Raw genomic sequence first — 21,804 nt, 5'->3', positions numbered from 1 at the left:
GAATGCCTCCGGCGGTGTACCGGGATATGCAATGAATCAAGAGTGACATGTATGAAAGAATTATGAACGGTGGCTTTTCCACAAATACAATGTCAACTACATGATCATGCAAAGCAATATGACAATGAGGAAACGTGTCATAATAAACGGAACGGTGGTAATTTGCATGCAATATATCTCGGAATGGCTATGGAAATGCCATGATAGGTAGGTACGGTGGCTGTTTTGAGGAAGGTATATGGTGGGTGTATGATACCGGCGAAAGGTGCGCGGTATTAGAGAGGCTAGCAATGGTGGAAGGAAGAAAGTGCGTATGATCCATGGACTCAACATTAGTCATGAAGAACTCATATACTTATTGCAAAAATCTATTAGTTATCAAAACAAAGTATTACGTGCATGCTCCTAGGGGGATAGATTGGTAGGAAAATACCATCTCTCCTCCCCGACCGCCACTCATGAGGAAGCCAATCAATAAATAAATCATGCTCCAACTTCATCACATAATGGTTCACCATACGTGCATGCTACGAGAATCACAAACTTCAACACAAGTATTTCTCAAATTCACAACTACTCAACTAGCATGACTCTAATATCACCATATCCATATCTCAAAACAATTATCAAGTATCAAACTTCTCATAGTATTCAACACACTCATAAGATTTTTTTATTAATCTTGAATGCCTAACATAATTAAAGAAAATTACCATGCTGTTTTGTAGGACTCTCAAAATAATCTAAGTGAAGCAAGAGAGAACAATAGTTTCTATAAAACAAATCCACCACCGTGCTCTAAAAGATATAAGTGAAGCACTACAGAAAAAACTATATAACTCAAAAGATATAAGTGAAGCACATAGAGTATTCTAACAATTTCTGAATCATGTGTGTATCTCTCAAAAGGTGTGTACGGCAAGGATGATTGTGGAAAACTAACAAATAAATACTTAAATAATACAAGACACTCCAAGCAAAACACATATCATGTGGTAAATAAAAATATAGCTCCAAGTAAAGTTACCGATGGAAGTAGACGAAAGAGGGGATGCTTTCCGGGGCATCCCCAAGCTGTGGCTTTTAGGTGTCCTTAGATTATCTTGGGGTGCCATGGGAATCCCCAAGCTTATGCTCTTTCCACTCCTTGTTCCATAATCCACCAAATCTTTTACCCAACACTTGAAAACTTCACAACACAAAACTTAAAGTAGAAAATCTCGTGAGCTCCGTTAGCGAAAGAAAACAAAACACCACTTCAAGGTACTGTAATTAACTAATTATTTATTTATATTTGTGTTAAAAATACTGTATTACAACTTCTCTATGGTTTATAAACTATTTTACTAGCCATAGATTCATCAAAATAAGCAAACAACACACGAAAAACAGAATCTGTCAAAAACAGAACAGTCTGTAGTAATATGTAGCTAACGCAAGTTCTGGAACCTCAAAAATTCTAAAATAAGTTTCTGGACGTGAGTAATTTATCTATTAATCATCTTCAAAAATAATTAACTAAATATCACTTTCCAAATAAAAATGGCAGCAATTCTCGTGAGCGCTAAAGTTTCTGTTTTTTACAGCAAGATTAAAAAGACTTTCCCCAAGTCTTCCCAACGGTTCTACTAGGCACAAACACTAATTAAACACAAAAAAGACAACCAAAACAGAGGCTAGATAAATTATTTATTACTAACAGGAGCAAAAAGCAAGTAATAAAAATAAAATTGGGTTGCCTCCCAACAAGCGCTATCGTTTAACGCCCCTAGCTAGGCATAAAAGCAAGGATAGATCTAGGTATTGCCATCTTTGGTAGGCAATTCATAAGTGGCTCTCATAATAGATTCATACAGTAATTTAATTTTCTTTCTAGGGAAGTGTTCAATGCCTTTCCTTAACGGAAATTGGAATCTAATATTCCCTTCCTGCATATCAATGATTGCACCAATCGTTCTAAGGAAAGGTCTACCAAGAATAATAGGACATGAAGGATTGCAATCTATGTCAAGAACAATAAAATCTATGGGCACATAATTCCTATTTGCAACAATAAGAACATCATTCATTCTTCCCATAGGTTTCTTAATAGTTGAATCCGCAAGCTGCAAGTTTAAAGAACAATCATCAAAATCACGGAAACCTAGTAAATCACACAAAGTCTTTGGAATCGTGGAAACACTAGCACCCAAATCACACAAAGCATAGCACTCATGATATTTAATTTTAATTTTAATAGTAGGTTCCCACTCATCATAAAGTTTTCTAGGGATAGAAACTTCCAACTCAAGTTTTTCTTCATAAGATTGCATCAAAGCATCAACGATATGTTTGGTAAAGGCTTTATTTTGACTATAAGCATGAGGAGAATTTAGCACGGATTGCAACAAGGAAATACAATCTATCAAAGAGAAATTATCATAATTAAATTCCTTGATATCCAAAATAGTGGGTTCATTGATATTTAAAGTTTTGACTTCTTCAATCCCACTTTTAACAATTTTAGCATCAAGATCTAAAGACTCCGAATTTTTGGAATGTCTTCTAGGTAAAGGTGGATCATAATCAGTCCCATCATTATCAAGATTCATATTGCAAAACAAAGATTTAATAGGGGACACATCAATAACTTCTACATCTTCATCTTTATTATCATGGAAACTAGAAGAACACGCTTTTATAAAGCAATCTTTCTTAGCACGCATCCTAGCGGTTATATCTTTGCACTAAACAATGGAAATTCTCATGGCTTTGAGAGACTCATTGATATCATGCTTAGGTGGAATAGATCTAAGTTTCAAAGAATCAATATCAAGAGAAATTCTATCAATGTTCGTAGCCAACTCATCAATCTTAAGCAATTTTTCTTCAATCAAAGCATTGGAATTATTTTGCGAAGCAATAAATTCTTTAATATTAGATTCAAAATCAGAGGGTATCTTATTAAATTTCCATAAGAATTATTGTAGGAATTACCATAATTATTAGAGGAATTACTAGCATATGGCCTAAGATTAAAGTTTCCTCTATACGCATTGTTACCAAAATTATTCCTACCAACAAAAATCACATCCATAGATTCATTATTATTCTCAATTAAAGTAGACAAAGGAATATCATTAGGATCAGAAGAAACACTTTTATCAGCAAATAATTTCATAAGTTCATCCATCTTTCCACTCAAAACATTAATTTCTTCTATCGCATGCACTTTCTTATTAGTAGATCTTTTAGTGTGACATTGAGAATAATTAACCATAATATTATCTAGGAGTTTAGTAGCTTCTCCTAAAGTGATTTCCATAAAAGTGCCTCCCGCGGTCGAATCAAAAATATTTCTAGAAGCAAAATTCAATCCGGCATAAAAAATTTGTATAATCATCCATAAATTCAAACCATGTGTAGGGCAATTATGTATCATTAATTTCATCCTCTCCCAAGCTTGTGCAACATGTTCATGATCAAGTTGCTTAAAATTCATGATATCGTTTCTAAGAGAGATGATCTAAGCGGGAGGAAAATACTTAGAGATAAAAGCATCTTTGCACTTATTCCATGAATCAATACTATTTTTAGGCAAAGACGAAAACCAAGATTTAGCACGATCTCTAAGCGAAAAAAGGAAATAGCTTCAATTTAACAATATCATTATCCACATCTTTCTTATTTTGCATGTCACACATATCAACAAAGTTGTTTAGATGGGTAGAGGCATGTTAACTAGGAAGGCCGGAAAACGGATCTTTCATGACAAGATTCAGCAAAGCGGCATTAATTTCACAAGATTCAGCATCGGTAAGAGGAGCAATTGGAGTGCTAATAAAATCATTGTTGTTGGTATTGGTAAAGTCACACAATTTAGTATTATCTTGAGCCATAGTGACAAGCAAGAAATTCAACACACAAGCAAACAAGAAACAAGCAAAAAGAGGCAAATAGAGAAAGAGAAGGAGGACAGAGAGAGAGAGGGCGAATAAAACGACAAGGGTGAAGTGGGGGAGAGGAAAACGAGAGGAAAATGGCAAATAATGTAATGCGGGAGATAAGGGTTTGTGACGGGTACTTGGTATGTTGACTTTTGCGTAGACTCCCCGGCCATGGCGCCAGAAATCCTTCTTGCTACCTCTTGAGCACTGCGTTGGTTTTCCCTTGAAGAGTAAAGGGTGATGCAGCAAAGTAGCGTAAGTATTTCCCTCAGTTTTTGAGAACCAAGTATCAATCCAGTAGGAGGCCACGCGCGAGTCCCTCGCACCTACACAAACAAATAAAATCCTCGCAACCAATGCAATAAAGGGGTTGTCAATCCCTTCACGGTCACTTACGAAAGTGAGATCTGATAGATATGATAAGATAAGATTTTTGGTATTTTTATGATAAAGATGCAAAGTAAAGAAAGCAAAATAAATGGAAAAGGAAATAGCTTGTTGACAGAAGATTAATATGATGGAAAATAGACCCGGGAGCCATAGGTTTCACTAGTGGCTTCTCTCGAGAGCATAAGTATTATGGTGGGTAAATAAATTACTATTGAGAAATTGACAGAATTGAGCATAGTTATGAGAATATCTAGGTATGGTCATGTATATAGGCATCATGTCCGAGACAAGTAGACCGACTCCTGCCTGCATCTACTACTATTACTCCACACATCGACCGCTGTCCAGCATGCATCTAGAGTATTAAGTTCAAGAGAACAGAGTAACGCCTTAAGCAATATGACATGATGTAGAGTGATAAACTCATGCAATATGATATAAACCCCATCTTGTTATCCTTGATGGCAACAATACAATACGTGCCTTGCTGCCCCTACTGTCACTGGGAAAGGACATCGCAAGATTGAACCCAAAGGTAAGCACTTCTCCCATTGCAAGAAAGATCAATCTAGTAGGCCAAACCAAACTGGTAATTCGAAGAGACTTGCAAAGATAACCAATCATACATAAAAGAATTCAGAGAAGATTCAAATATTGTTCATAGATAAACTTGATCATAAACCCACAATTCATCGGTCTCAACAAGCACACCGCAAAAAGAAGATTACATCGAATAGATCTCCACAAGAAAGGGGGAGAACTTTGTATTGAGATCCAAAAAGAGAGAAGAAGCCATCTAGCTAATAACTATGGACCCGAAGGTCTGAAGTAAACTACTCACACTTCATCGGAGAGGCTATGGTGTTGATGTAGAAGCCCTCCGTGACCGATGCCCCCTCCGGCGGAGCTCCGGAAAAGGCCCCAAGATGGGATCTCACGGATATAGAAAGTTACGGTGGTGGAATTAGGGTTTTGGCTCTGTATCTGGTAGTTTGGGGGTACGTAGGTATATATAGGAGGAAGAAGTACGTCAGTGGAGCAACATGGTCCCCACGAGGGTGGAGGGCGCGCCTGGGCGGGGGGGAGAGGGGAGGGGGTAGGCGCGCACCCTACCTCGTGCCTTCTTGGTTGATGTCTTGACGTAGGGTCCAAGTCCTCTGGATCATGTTTGTTCCGAAAATCACGTCCCCGAAGGTTTCATTTCGTTTGGACTCCGTTTGATATTCTTTTTCTGCGAAACTCTGAAATAGGCAAAAAAACAGCAATTCTAGGCTGGGCTTCCGGTTAATAGGTTAGTCCCAAAATAATATAAAAGTGTATAATAAATCCCAATAATGTCCAAAAGAGGATATAATATAGCATGGAACAATAAAAAATTATAGTTACGTTGGAGACGTATCATACATACGAACAGAAACATTTAGCCGAGACTGAATGTGTGGGATGCACTTACGACCGAATATGATTTGGCCTATATAATTGTATTTTTTTAGCAAAACTATACATATAACCGTACTTGATCGCTCGCCCGTCGCACACGACCTCACTTTGTCGAGCGTGTGTGACCGAAGGGCCTATCCCCAACTGTTTCTGGGTCGTGTGGGAAGGACCCCCCTATCACAATCACTCACTTGGCAATGGTTCAAAACCCCATCGCGGAAAGGGGTTAAAAACCATTTGTATAGCACCTCGCTGTACCAGTGTACGAGACCCTTCCTGAAAAGATGATGAATTGTTGTTGCAAAGTTGACTGAGAACACAATTTGTTGGTTTTAAATCAAGTTGATCCTTTTTTACTTCGATGTTGTGATTAATTGTTACTTGTTCATGAGAAGTTATATGATAAATTTATGTGATAAAGTTGTATGATAAAGTTTGTTGTTGTTATAATAATAAGCATGATGCTTCTATGTCCGTATTTTGTTTTTGTTGGCACCTCTCTCTCTAAGAATGTGGACATGTTTTCGATTTTGATTTTTCAATTGAGGACAAGCGATGTCTAAGCTTGGGGGAGTTGATGCATCCATTTTGCATCATGCTTTTCTACTGTTATTTATAATATTTTTATGCATAGTAATGCTTTGTAAAGAGGGAGAATGATGGCAGCTGGAATTCTGGACCTGAAAAAGCTACGCCAGAGTTACCCGGGTTCGGGCCACCGCGAGGCGTAAGACCCTACTCCTGCTTTAGTGGATTGATGGAAGAATGGATGTGGTGGTGTGTAGTACACTTGCCCGGCAAGGTTTTCCTGAGGCGACTATGAGTATGTGGTGGCTTGGGGTTGTCAACTCTCTAACCTTCTAACCCCTCCTACGAGCGCCATGGGCCTCCTTTTATAGATTAAGGGATCACCACAGTGGCAAAGTGCTCATTATCCACTGATATGATAGCAAACAGTGCTATCATACCTAATTGTGCAGGCTGACAGGGTGCATTAAATGCGTCGCTTAGTGTCACATCACTTGGCGCTCAGCAAGGCCTGCCGAGCTATCTTGCCAGCTCCGCTCCTGCTCTTGTGACATGTCACAGGACGGGTGTCATATGTAGGCCTCTCTACTGGAAATGGCTGCCATGTGGTGAATGGCTGCCACTTAATCATCTTGCGTCTTGACACTGCACTGATTGACAATGTGAGTCATGCTTCGGTGGTTGGTGGGGCGGTTCTGCCCCGCAAGCCCCAAGAGGCCCTGCTGGGGAGCCTCGGTTGCTTGCTTCTGGTGATGGCCTCGCCCCTTGCTGGGCTCGCTTACCCGGAAAGGGAGGCCCTTCTCTTGCCGATATCTTGCCCCTTAGGCTCAATCTTGATCCACATGAGCTGCATGTTGGTTCTTCAAATCTCTTGGCTCTTCAATCTCTGTTTTGTCCTTGGCTCGTCCGTGCATGAGTCAGGGGAAAATGTCCCCCCCCCTATATATTTTCCCCGAAATAAGCCCCCGGGCCTGATCCATACGTGTCGCGTGGCACGTTGGGTTAGGCCCCAAACAGTGCGCGAACACGTGGCGAGAGAGGGCTGTGACGGTTTGCCACGATGATTAGTCAATTGAACGTTCACCTTGTGCAATTACTGCGCGTCGTGGGGTCCTGGGGCGGTCGCAGTTATGGTAAAATGGTAACTTGCTGAAGTGTCGCGCCTTTGTCCCACATTCCCCCCCCCCTCTTAAGAGCGGGGAAAACTGGAGCGACATGATTCATCTGTCTCTCGCCCCGGTCCCCCACCTTCTTCCTCCACAAGCCAGGCGACAGTTCCCCATCTCGTTTCTACTTCCGCTGCCATCTCCCCCAACGAATTCTTCTTGCATTGTTGCAGCGAAGGGGAAGAAGCCCGCGGATAAGAAGAACTCGACGACCGCGGCGAAGGATCCCATCGCCGAGGGGAGCAAAAGATCAGTGGAGGTGAACAAGAAGCGGAGCGCGGACGTCATTTTCATTCCGTCCACCTTGAGCGGCCCCATCCTTCATGCAAAGTATGCATGCCTATGGGGGTGGCCTGTTGAGAAAGGGCATGGAGCGCCTGTGGTCTTCGAAGCGGGTGAGGTGAATCCCCCCAATTCTTATTGGTTCTTCGCCGCTTATTTCATCTGTGGTCTTTGTCCTCCTTTTTCTGAGTTCTGTGAGGCAATCATGAACATCTATGGATTTCACCTCCTTGACTTCACGCCGAATGCAATGGCGACCATGGCCATTGATACGTCTCCAACGTATCTATAATTTTTGATTGCTCCATGCTATTATATATTCTGTTTTGGATGTTTAATGGTCTTATTTATACACTTTTATATTATTTTTGGGACTAACCTATTAACCAGAGGCCCATCCCAAATTGCTGTTTTTTTTGCCTATTTCAGTGTTTCACAGAAAAAGAATATCAAACGGAGTCCAAACGGAATGAAACCTTCAGGAGCGTGATTTTTGGAACAAACCTGATCCAGAGGACTTGGAGTGGACGTCAAGTAACCAACAAGGAGGCCACGAGGCAGGGGGCGCGCCCTCCACCCTCGTGGGCCCCTCATGGCTCCATGACCTACTTCTTCCTCCTATATATACCTACGTACCCTGAAAACATGGAGGAGCACCACGAAAACCTAATTCCACCGCCACAACCTTCTTTACACAAGAGATCCCATCTTGGGGCCTTTTCCGGAGCTCCGCCGGAGGGGGCATTGATCACGGAGGGCCTCTACATCAACTCCATGGCCCCTCCGATGATGTGTGAGTAGTTTACCTCAGACCTTCGGGTCCATTGTTATTAGCTAGATGGCTTCTTCTCTCTCTTTGGATCTCAATACAAAGTTCTCCTCGATTCTCTTGGATATCTATTCGATGTAATCTTGTTTTGCGGTGTGGTTGTCGAGATCCGATGAATTGTGGGTTTACGATCAAGATTATCTATGAACAATGTTTGAATCTTCTCTGAATTCTATTATGTATGATTGGTTATCTTTGCAAGTGTCTTCGAATTATCAGTTTGGTTTGGCCTACTAGATTGATCTTTCTTGCAATGGGAGAAGTGCTTAGCTTTGGGTTCAATCTTGCGGTGCTCGATCCCAGTGACAGTAGGGGAAACGACAAGTATTGTATTGTTGCTATCGAGGATAAACAAATGGGGTTTATATCATATTGCATGAGTCTATCCCTCTACATCATGTCATCTTGCTTAAAGCGTTACTCCGTTCTTATGAACTTAATACTCCAGATGCATGCTGGATAGCGGTCGATGTGTGGAGTAATAGTAGTAGATGCAGGCAGGAGTCACTCTACTTGTCACGGACGTCATGCCTATATACATGATCATACCTAGATATTCTCATAACTATGCTCAATTCTATCAATTGCTCGACAGTAATTTGTTCACCCACCGTAATACTTATGTTATCTTGAGAGAAGCCACTAGTGAAACCTATGGCCCCCGAGTCTTTTTTCAATCATACAAGTTTCCAATCTATTTTATTTTGCAATGTTTACTTTCAATCTATATCATAAAAATACCAAAGATATTTATCTTATTATTATTATCTCTATCAGATCTCACTCTAGCAAGTGGTCGTGAAGGGATTGACAACCCCTTTATCGCGCTAGTTGTGAGGTTCTTATTTGTTTGTGTAGGTATGAGGTGACTTGCGCGTGGTCTCCTACTGGATTGATACCTTGGTTCTCAAAAACTTAGGTAAATACTTACGCTACTTTGCTGCATCACCCTTTCCTCTTCAAGGTAAAACCAATGCATGCTGAAGAGGTAGCAAGAAGGATTTCTGGTGTCGTTGCCAGGGAGATCTACGCCAAGTCAAGACATACCAAGTACCCATCACAACTCTTATCCTTTGCATTACATTATTTGCCATTTTCCTCTCGTTTTCCTCTCCCCCACTTCACCCTTGCCGTTTTATTCGCCCTTCTTCTGTTCGTCTTTCCATTTGCTTTGATGTCTTACTTGGCTCGTTTGCTCGTATGGTTGGAATAGTTGTTTATTTATTGCTAAACAGTGAACTAAGATCTATGGATCCTCATCCACTTGCTAATCTTTTTAAGAGATCCAATTATGATGAACCAATTGCTAGTGAGTTTTGCGCACTAGATTATCTTTATGAAGTTTTGCTTGAAACTCGTGAATCTGAAAATTGTGATGAAGTACTTGATGGAGTGATTCACGATGGATCTTTGAATAGAAAGCATGATTGCAATGATGATAGTATAAATTCTATTAATGTCAATTGTGCTTATAATATGCAAAACCCTAAGCTTGGGGATGCTAGTTTTGCTATGCCTACTATGTTGCAATGATCATGATTGGGGTGATTCTTCCTGTGATCTTGAAAATTTATTTAAGGCCCATGATGAATATGAGATTAATTATAATGTTTGCAATAATATTGAAAGTGGGTTTCGAAGAGTGTCAACTTTATATCCCACATATTTGGAGAATGTTCAATCTTATGAAGTTTTTGATAAAAGTTGGTTTGGAGAGGTCATGACTTTAGTTAATGTTAATCCCACTATTTTGGAAGAGTGTCAACTTTGCATGCATGTGGATTGTGTTTAAAATATTCTATGTGATAGCTATTTTGTTTAATTTTCTTATTATCCCACATGTAATTATTATGAGAGAGGAAAGTGTGATTGTAGAAATTTTCACGTTACTAAATTACCTCTCGTTATGTTGAGATTGCTATTGTTTCTTTCCGCTTCCTTGAATATGCTAGCTTTTGCTTGCCTTGATAATTTGTTTGCCTATAAGATGCCTATGCATAGAAAGTATGTTAGACTTAGATGTGTTTGTCACGTGTTTTATGATGCTCTCTTTGTGCTTCAATTCTTGTCTTTCATGTGAGCATCATTGAAATCTTATGCCTAGCTATAAGGCTTTAAAGAAAAGCGCTTGTTGGGAGACAACCCAATATTTTTCCTTTCTGTTATTCAATAAATAATTTATCTAGCCTATGTTTTGGTTGTGCTTTTTGTGTTTAATTAGTGTTTGTGCCAAGTAGAACCGTTGGGAAGACTTGGGGAAAGTCTTTGCGATCTTGCTGTAAAAAACAGAAACTTTAGCGCTCACGAGAATTGCTGCCATTGTTTATTGGAGAGTGATATTTAGTTAATTCTTTTTTAAGCTGATTAATAGATAAATTCCTCACGTCCAGAAATTTATTTTAGAATTTTTGGTGTTCCAGAAGTTTGCGTTAGTTACAGATTACTACAGATTGTTCTGTTTTTGACAGATTCTGTTTTTCGTGTGTTGTTTGCTTATTTTGATGAATCTATGGCTAGTAATGGAGTTTATAAACCATAGAGAAGTTGGAATAAAGTAGGTTTAATACCAATATAAATAAATAATGAGTTAATTACAGTACCTTGAATTGGTGTTTTGTTTTCTTTCGCTAACGGAGCTCACGAGATTTTCTGTTAAGTTTTGTGTTGTGAAGTTTTTCAAGTTTTGGGTAAAGATTTGATGGATTATGGAACAAGGAGTGGCAAGAGCCTAAGCTTGGGGATGCCTAAGGCACCCCAATGTAAAATCCAAGGACACCAAAAAGCCTAAGCTTGGGGATTCCCCGGAAGGCATCCCCTCTTTTGTCTTTGTCTATCGGTAACTTTACTTGGAGCTATATTTTTATGAAAAAAAAGTCTATTTTACTCCCTTGAATAAAATGAGTGGTTCACATAATCCCATGAACTTCTTTTCGGTTCACTTAACCCCCTGATCTATCTTAAACCATTCAAAAATCATCTCTAGCTGGTTTCTGAGCTCATTTGCTGACTTGGACACGGTTAAGCTGGTATTTGACGAGTGGGGCCCTCTTGCCACAACCCCTCTCTCCTCCTGTACGCCGAGAGCACAGACGACACTCAGTTTACGCCACCGACGCTGTAGTTCATCCCCCGCGCAGCCAACACCTCCCCCTCGCCTTGAAGCGATGTCCTAGAGCTTCCCCTTCCTCCACTATATGTTCCTGCCAAACGGCTTTCTCCGAGTCAGTGTGAATCTCCGTTGCCTATGTCTTCTTCCCCGCTTCCGGCATCGACCTTCATAGCCTCGATCTCTTCCTACGGCGGCCCCCGCTACTCCTTCTCTGCTTTCTGAGCACCATGTTGCTCCTCTTAAGTTGACCGGCCCGTCCATTTGGAGCCGTGCGTCCTTGAGGACGTTTCCCCACATGGCCAAGCTCCGCCCCCCACTACGGCTATGGGCAGCGCACGACCCAAGTAAGCTACAGAGAAGAGAGATGGAACAGAGAGGCTCTGTAGGAGCAGGGGATCACCTAGGGGGTGCTGGCGCAGGAAGGGAGACCGAGGGTGCTCTACAGCGATGCCATGGATGCTCAAGGCGGGAGGCAGAGTGCAGCCTCGCGGGCCTCGCCATTGTCCAGAAGTTGCGCAAGGTGATCCCAGGTCAAGGAAGGGGTCGTGGACCTCGGGGGCACGCCGGTGATGGCGAATTTAGGTGTGGTGGCTAGCAGCAGCGACGAGGTAGACAAGGATGCCAAGGTCGATTGGGGGTGGCTTGACACAATGAATATGGCATAGTTGAAGAGGGCCACGAGGCAGATGTTGCGGACATCTTTGCGTGGCTTTGTTCTTCCTCCGGCCACGTGCATGACGACGGTGGCCGCCGACCAAAGCTCGGGTGCTCTCAAGTAGCTGAAGATGTGGGATGGAGGGCAGAGGAGGGCCCCACTGGTCAACAAACCACTTTGACCTCATCCATGTCACTAAAATCACCAAGCAAACCCGCCAATGAAAAGTTCTGAACGGGTTAGGATAAATCAGGGGTTAAGTGAACCAAAAAAAAGTTCAGGGGATTATGTGAACCACCCATTTTATACAGGGGAGTAAAATGGACTTTTTTCTATTTTTATTCACCACATGATATGTGTTTTCCCTGGAGCGTCTTGTATGACTTGAGTCTTTCCTTTTTAGTTTACCACAATCATCTTTGATGTACACACCTTTTGAGAGAGACACACATGAATAAGAATTTATTAGAATACTCTATGTTCTTCACTTATATCTTTTGAGGTATATAGTTTTTTGCTCTAGTACTTCACTTATATCTTTTAGAGCATGGTGGTGGTTTCATTTTATTGAAATAATTGATCTCTCATGCTTCACTTATATTATTTCGAGAGTCCTTTAGAACAACATGGTAATTTGCTTTTGATATTATAAAAAACTTTTAGATAAGTGCATTGAATGCTAAGAGAAGTTTGATACTCGATGATTGTTTTGAGATATGAAGATAGTGATATTAAAGTTATGCTAGTTGAGTAGTTGTGAATTTGAGAAATACTTGTGTTGAAGTTTGCAAGTCCCATAGCATGCACGTATGGTAAACATTGTGTAAAAATTTTGAAACATGAGGTGTTATTTGATTGTCTTCCTTATGAGTGGTGGTCGGGGACGAGTGATGGTCTTTTCCTACCAATCTATCCCCCTTGGAGCATGCGCGTAATACTTGGTTTTTGATGACTTGTAGATTTTTGCAATAAGTATGTAAGTTCTTTATGACTAATGTTGATTCCATGGATTATACGCACTCTCACCCTTCCATCATTGCTAGCCTCTTCGGTACCGTGCATTGCCCTTTCTCACCTTGAGAGTTGGTGCAAACTTCGCCGGTCCATCCAAACCCTGTGATACGATACGCTCTATCACACATAAACCTCCTTATATCTTACTCAAAACAGCCACCATACCTACCTATTGTGGCATTTCCATAGCCATTCCGAGATATATTGCCATGCAAGTTTCCACCATTCCTTTTATTATGACACACATCATCATTGTCATATTGCCTTGGATGATCATGTAGTTGACATCGTATTTGTGGCAAAGCCACCGTTCATAATTCTTCCATACATGTCACTCATGAGTCATTGCACATCCCGGTACACCGCCGGAGGCATTCATATAGAGTCATATCTTGTTCTAGTTTTGAATTGTAATCATTGAGTTGTAAATAAATAGAAGTGTGATGGTCATCATTAATAGAGCATTGTCCCAAAAAAAGAGAAAGGACAAAAAAAGAAGGCCCAAAAAAGGGGGGCGATGCTACTATCCTTTTTTTCCACACTTGTGCTTCAAAGTGGCACCATGATCTTTATGATAAAGAGTCTCTTGTTTTGTCATTTTCATATACTAATGGGAATTTTTCATTATATAACTTGGCTTGTATATTCCAACAATGGGCCTCCTCAAGTGCCCTAGGTCTTCGTGAGCAAGCAAGTTGGATGCACACCCACTTAGTTTCTTTTGTTGAGCTTTAATACATTTAAAGCTCTAGTGCATCCGTTGCATGGCAATCCCTACTCCTTGCATTGCCATCAATTGATGGGCATCTCCCTAGCCCATTGATTAGCCACGTCAATGTGAGACTTTCTCCTTTTTGTCTTCTCCACATAACCCCCTTCATTATATTCTATTCCACCCATAGTGCTATATCCATGGCTCACGCTCATGTATTGCGTGAAAGTTGAAAAAAGTTTGAGATTACTAAAGTATGAAACAATTGCTTGGCTTGTCATCGGGTTTGTGCATGATGAGAGCATTCTTGTGTGACGAAAATGGAGCATGACCAAACTATATGATTTTGTAGGGATTAACTTTCTTTGGCCATGTTATTTTGAGAAGACATGATTGCTTAGTTAGTATGCTTGAAGTATTATTATTTTTATGTCAATATTAAAATTTTATTTTGAATCTTTCGGATCTGAACATTCATGCCACAATAAAGAAAAATTACATTGAGAAATATGTTAGGAAGCATTCCACATCAAAAATTATGTTTTTATCATTTACCTACTCGAGGACGAGCAGGAATTAAGCTTGGGGATGCTTGATACGTCTCCAACGTATCTATAATTTTAATTGCTCCATGCTATTATATATTCTGTTCTGGATGTTTAACTGGCTTATTTATAAACTTTTATATTATTTTTGGGACTAACCTATTAACCGGAGGCCCAACCCAAATTGCTATTTTTTTGCTTATTTCAGTGTTTCGCAGAAAAAGAATATCAAACGGAGTCCAAATGGAATGAAACCTTCGGGAGCGTGATTTTTGTAACAAACGTGATCCAGAGGACTTGGAGTGGACGTCAAGCAACCAACGAGGAGGCCACAAGGTAGGGGGCGCGCCTACCCCCCTGGGCGCACCCTCCACCCTTGTGGGCCCCTCGTGGGTCCACCGACCTACTTCTTTCTCCTATATATACCTACGTACCCTGAAAACATCGAGGAGCACCACGAAAACCTAATTCCACCGCAGCAACCTTCTGTAACCAAGAGATCCCATCTTGGGGCCTTTTCTGGAGCTCCGCCGGAGGGAGCATTATTCACAGAGGGCCTCTACATCAACTCCATGGCTCCTCCGATGATGTCTGAGTAGTTTACCTCAGACCTTCGGGTCCATAGTTATTAGCTAGATGGCTTATTCTCTCTCTTTGGATCTCAATACAAAGTTCTCCTTGATTCTCTTGGAGATCTATTCGATGTAATCTTCTTTTGCGGTGTCTTTGTCGAGATTCGATGAATTGTGGGTTTATGATAAAGATTATCTATGAACAATATTTTAATCTTCTCTGAATTCTTTTATGTATGATTGGTTATCTTTGCAAGTCTCTTTGAATTTTCAGTTTGGTTTGGCCTACTAGATTGATCTTTCTTGCAATGGGAGAAGTGCTAGCTTTGGGTTCAATCTTGCGGTATCCTTTCCCAGTGATAGTAGGGGCAGCAAGGCACATATTGTATTGTTGCCATCGAGGATAACAAGATGGGGTTTATATCATATTGAATGAGTTTATCCATCTACATCATGTCATCTTGCTTAAAGCGTTACTCCGTTCTTATGAACTTAATACTCTAGATGCATGCTAGATAGCGGTCGATGTGTGGAGTAATAGTAGTAGATGCAGGCAGGAGTCGGTCTACTTGTCACAGACGTGATGCCTATATACATGATCATACCTAGATATTCTCATAACTATGCTCCATTCTATCAATTGCTCGACGGTAATTTGTTCACCCATCGTAATACTTATGTTATCTTGAGAGAAGCCACTAGTGAAACCTATGGCCCCCGGGTCTATTTTCCGTCATACAAGTTTCCAATCTATTTTATTTTGCAAAGTTTACTTTCAATCTATATCATAAAAATACCAAAAATATTTATCTTATTATTATTATTATCTCTATCATATCACACTCTTGCAAGTGACCATGAAGGGATTGACAACCCCTTTATCGCGTTGGTTGTGAGGTTCTTATTTGTTTGTGTAGGTACGAGGTGACTTGCGCGTGGTCTCCTACTGGATTGATACCTTGGTTCTCAAAAACTGAGGGAAATATTTACGTTGCTTTGCTGCATCACCCTTTCCTCTTCAAAGGAAAACCAACGCATGCTCAAGAGGTAGCAGCCATCTTCACGCATTTGTGCGAGCACTACTAGGAAAAGGGCTACTAATGGCGCACCAGTTTTCCCTACTAATGGCGCATCACTGGTGCGCCATTAGTATCACGCCACTAGTATTTTTTACTGATGGCGCACCACTGGTGCGCCATTAGTATCTGGTATACTAATGGCGCACCACTGGTGCGCCATTAGTATAGGCCACGGTGCGCCATTAGTATAGGCCACTGGTGCGCCATTAGTATAGGCCACTGGTGCGCCATTAGTATAGGCCACTGGTGCGCCATTAGTATTTTTGAATTTTGAAGGCGGGAAAATAGTAGTGGCGCACCGTCTAACCACCACCGTGCGCCATTGCTATTTTTGAATTTTGAATTTGGATCTGGATCGTGATTTTTTTTGCACATTCTTTGCTCGTTTTTTTGCTCATTTTTGGCACGATATTATTTCAAATTTTGTTCCTGTTTTTGGATCTTGTACGTTCTTTTGCCGTGTTCTTTTGCTGGAGAGGAGTTCTCCGGAGAGGAGGAGGAGGTCACCAGAGAGGCGCTCGCCTACATCGCCGGAGAGGAGGAGGAGGTCGCCGGAGAGGAGTTCACCGGAGCATCGGAGAGGAGGAAGGAGAAACCATGAGGGGATGGGAGGAGAGGAGGGAGGAGGAGCTCACCGGAGAGGAGGGAGGAGAAACCGTGAGGGGAGGGGAGGGGACGAGAGGAGGGAGGAGGAGGTCGCCAGAGAGGAGGAGGAGGTCGCCAGAGAGGAGGAGGAGGAGGTCGCCGGAGAGGAGGAGGGTAGTATAGTGGAGGAGAGAAGGGAAGATGGAGTGGAGGAGAGGAGGAGATGGAGTGGAGGAGAGGTGGAGTGGAGGAGAAGAATGAAGAGGTAAGGAGGAGAGGACCACGCCCAGCCATATATACGGCATAGTAATGGCGCACCGCGGGCAGGTGCGCCATTACTAACTTTTTTTTATTTTTTTATTTATTTTGAATTTTGAAGGCGGGAAGATACTAATGGCGCACCATGGGCAGGTGTGCCATTAGTAACTTTTTTTATTTTTTTTACTTATTTTGAATTTAGAAGGCGGGAAGAGAGTAATGGCGCACCATGGGCAGGTGCGCCACTAGTAAGTTTGAATTTTTTTGCCTCTCTAGATCTTAAAAGCCCCGTGTCAGTGTGAAAATCGGCGGATCTCGGGTAGGGGGTCCCGAACTATGCGTCTAGGCCGGATGGTAACAGGAGGCAAGGGACACGAAGTTTTACCCAGGTTTGGGCCCTCTCGATGGAGGTAAAACCCTACGTCCTGCTTGATTAATATTGATGATATGGATAGTACAAGAGTAGATCTACCACGAGATCAGAGAGGCTACACCCTAGAAGCTAGCCTATGGTATGATTGTTGATGTGTATGTTGTCCTACGGACTAAAACCCTCCGGTTTATATAGACACCGGATAGGGTTAGGGTTACATAGAGTCGGTTACAATGGTAGGAGATCTGAACATCCGTATCGCCAAGCTTGCCTTCCACGCCAAGGAAAGTCCCTTCCGGACACGGGACGGAGTCTACAATCTTGTGTCTTCATAGTCCAGGAGTCCGGCTGAAGGTATAGTTCGGCTATCCGAACTGAAGGAAATATGCCCTAGAGGCAATAATAACGTTATTATTTATTTCCTTATGTCATGATAAATGTTTATTATTCATGCTAGAATTGTATTAACCGGAAACATAATACATGTGTGAATACATAGACAAACATAGTGTCACTAGTATGCCTCTACTTGACTAGCTCGTTAATCAAAGATGGTTATGTTTCCTAACCATAAACAAAGAGTTATTATTTGATTAACGGGATCACATCATTAGGTGAATGATCTGATTGACATGACCCATTCCATTATCTTAGCACCCGATCATTTAGTATGTTGCTATTGCTTTCTTCATGACTTATACATGTTCCTATGACTATGAGATTATGCAACTCCCGTTTGCCGGAGGAACACTTTGTGTGCTACCAAACGTCACAACGTAAATGGGTGATTATAAAGGTGCTCTACAGGTGTCTCCAAAGGTACATGTTGGGTTGGCGTATTTCGAGATTAGGATTTGTCACTCCGATTGTCGGAGAGGTATCTCTGGGCCCTCTCGGTAATACACATCACATAAGCCTTGCAAGCATTGCAACTAATGAGTTAGTTGTGAGATGATGTATTACGGAACGAGTAAAGAGACTTGCCGGTAACGAGATTGAACTAGGTATGGGATACCGATGATCGAATCTCGGGCAAGTAACATATCGATGACAAAGGGAACAACGTATGTTGTTATGCGGTCTGACCGATAAAAGATTTTCGTAGAATATGTAGGAGCCAATATGAGCATCCAGGTTCCGCTATTGGTTATTGACCGGAGACGTGTCTCGGTCATGTCTACATTGTTCTCGAACCCGTAGGGTCCGCACGCATAAGGTTTCGATGACAGTTATATTATGAGTTTATGAGTTTTGATGTACCGAAGTTAGTTCGTAGTCCCGGATGTGATCACGGACATGACGAGGAGTCTCGAAATGGTCGAGACATAAAGATTGATATATTGGACGGCTATATTCGGACATCGGAAGTGTTCCGGGGAAGTTTCGGATAAAACCGGAGCACCGGGGGGTTACCGGAAACCCCCGGGGGGTTAATGGGCCTCATGGGCCTAAAGTGGAGAAGAGGAGGGGCTGCCAGGGCTGGCCGCGCGCCCCCTCTCCCCCTAGTCCGAATTGGACAAGGAGGGAGGGGCGGCGCCCCCCCTTTTCCTTCTCTCCTTCCCCCTCTCCTACTTGGACAAGGAAAGGGAGGGGAGTCCTACTCCTGGTAGGAGTAGGACTCCTCCTGCGTGCCTCCTACTAGGGCCGGCCGCACCCCCCCTTGGATCCTTTATATACAGAGGCAAGGGGCACCCCTAGACACACAAGTTGATCCACGTAATCATATTCTTAGCCGTGTGCGGTGCCCCCTTCCACCATAGTCCTCGATAATATTGTAGCGGTGCTTAGGCGAAGCCCTGTGGCAGTAGTACATCAAGATCGTCACCACGCCGTCGTGCTGACGGAACTCTTCCCCGACACTTTGCTGGATCGGAGTCAAGGGATCATCATCGAGCTGAACGTGTGCTAGAACTCGGAGGTGCCGTAGTTTCGGTGCTTGATCGGTCGGGCCGTGAAGACGTACGACTACATCAACCAAGTTAATGCTTCCGTTGTCGATCTACAAGGGTACGTAGATCACACTCTCCCCCTCTCGTTGCTATGCATCACCATGATCTTGCGTGTGCGTAGGAAATTTTTTGAAATTACTATGAAACCCAACAGTGGCATCCGAGCCTAGGTTATATATGTTGATGTTATATGCATGAGTAGAACAAAAGTGAGTTGTGGGCGATATAAGTCATACTGCTTACCAGCATGCCATACTTTGGTTCGGCGGTATTGTTGGACGAAGCGGCCCGGACCAACATTTTGCGTACGCTTACGGGAGACCGGTTCTCCCGACGTGCTTTGCACATAGGTGGCTTGCGAGTGATAGTTTCTCCAACTTTAGTTGAACCGAGTGTGGCTACGCCCGGTCCTTGCGAAGGTTAAAACAGCACCAACTTGACAAACTAACGTTGTGGTTTTGATGCGTAGGTAAGATTGGTTCTTGCTTAAGCCCATAGCACCCACGTAAAACTTGCAACAACAAAGTAGAGGACGTCTAACTTGTTTTTGCAGGGCATGTTGTGATGTGATATGGTCAAGCAATGATGCTAAATTTTATTGTATGAGATGATCATGTTTTTTAACCAAGTTATCGGCAACTGGCAGGAGCCATATGGTTGTCGCTTTATTGTATGCAATGCAATCGCGCTGTAATGCTTTACTTTATCACTAAGCGGTAGCGATAGTCATGGAAGCATAAGATTGGCGAGACGACAACGATGCTACGATGGAGATCAAGTTGTCGCGCCGGTGACGATGGTGATCACGACGGTGCTTCGAAGATGGAGATCACAAGCACAAGATGATGATGGCCATATCATATCACTTATATTGATTGCATGTGATGTTTATCTTTTATGCATCTTATCTTGCTTTGATTGACGGTAGCATTATAAGATGATCTCTCACTAATTATCAAGAAGTGTTCTCCCTGAGTATGCACCGTTGTGAAAGTTCTTCGTGCTGAGACACCACGTGATGATCGGGTGTGATAGGCTCTACGTTCAAATACAACGGGTGCAAAACAGTTGCACACGTGGAATACTCAGGTTATACTTGACGAGCCAAGCATATACAGATATGGCCTCGAAACACGGAGACCGAAAGGTCGAGCGTGAATCATATAGTAGATATGATCAACATAGTGATGTTCACCAATGAAACTACTCCATGATCGGACATGGTTTAGTTGATTTGGATCACGTAATCACTTAGAGGATTAGAGGGATGTCTATCTAAGTGGGAGTTCTTTAAGTAAATTAATTGAACCTAAATTTATCATGAAACTTAGTACCTGATAGTATCTTGCTTGTTTTTGCTTGATTGTAGATAGATGGCTCGTGCTGTTGTTCCGTTGAATTTTAATGCGTTCCTTGAGAAAGCAAAGTTGAAAGATGATGGTCGCAATTACACAGATTGGGTCCGTAACTTGAGGATTATCCTCATTGCTGCACAGAAGAATTACGTCCTGGAAGCACCGCTGGGTGCCAGGCCTGCTGCTGGAGCAACACCAGATGTTATGAACGTCTGGCAGAGCAAAGCTGATGACTACTCGATAGTTCAGTGTGCCATGCTTTACGGCTTAGAATCGGGACTTCAACGACGTTTTGAACGTCATGGAGCATATGAGATGTTCCAGGAGTTGAAGTTAATATTTCAAGAAAATGCCCGGATTGAGAGATATGAAGTCTCCAATAAGTTCTATAGCTGCAAGATGGAGGAGAACAGTTCTGTCAGTGAGCATATACTCAAAATGTCTGGGTATAATAATCACTTGATTCAATTGGGAGTTAATCTTCCAGATGATTGCGTCATTGACAGAATTCTCCAATCACTGCCACCAAGCTACAAGAGCTTCGTGATGAACTATAATATGCAAGGGATGAATAAGACTATTCCCGAGCTCTTCGCAATGCTGAAAGCTGTGGAGGTAGAAATCAAAAAGGAGCATCAAGTGTTGATGGTCAACAAGACCACTAGTTTCAAGAAAAAGGGCAAAGGGAAGAAGAAGGGGAACTTCAAGAACAGCAAGCAAGTTGCTACTCAAGAGAAGAAACCCAAACCTGGACCTAAGCCTAAAACTGAGTGCTTCTACTACAAGCAGACTGGTCACTAGAAGCGGAACTGCCCCAAGTATTTGGCGGATAAGAAGGATGGCAAGGTGAACAAAGGTATATGTGATATACATGTTATTGATGTGTACCTTACTAATGCTCGCAGTAGCACCTGGGTATTTGATACTGGTTCTGTTGCTAATATTTGCAACTCGAAACAGGGACTACTGATTAAGCGAAGATTGGCTAAGGACGAGGTGACGATGCGCGTGGGAAACGGTTCCAAAGTCGATGTGAT

The sequence above is a fragment of the Triticum aestivum genome, chromosome 1A, assembly GCF_018294505.1.
Source record: "Triticum aestivum cultivar Chinese Spring chromosome 1A, IWGSC CS RefSeq v2.1, whole genome shotgun sequence".
Classification (NCBI taxonomy): Eukaryota; Viridiplantae; Streptophyta; class Magnoliopsida; order Poales; family Poaceae; genus Triticum; species Triticum aestivum.
Note: the sequence above shows the minus strand (reverse complement) of the source record.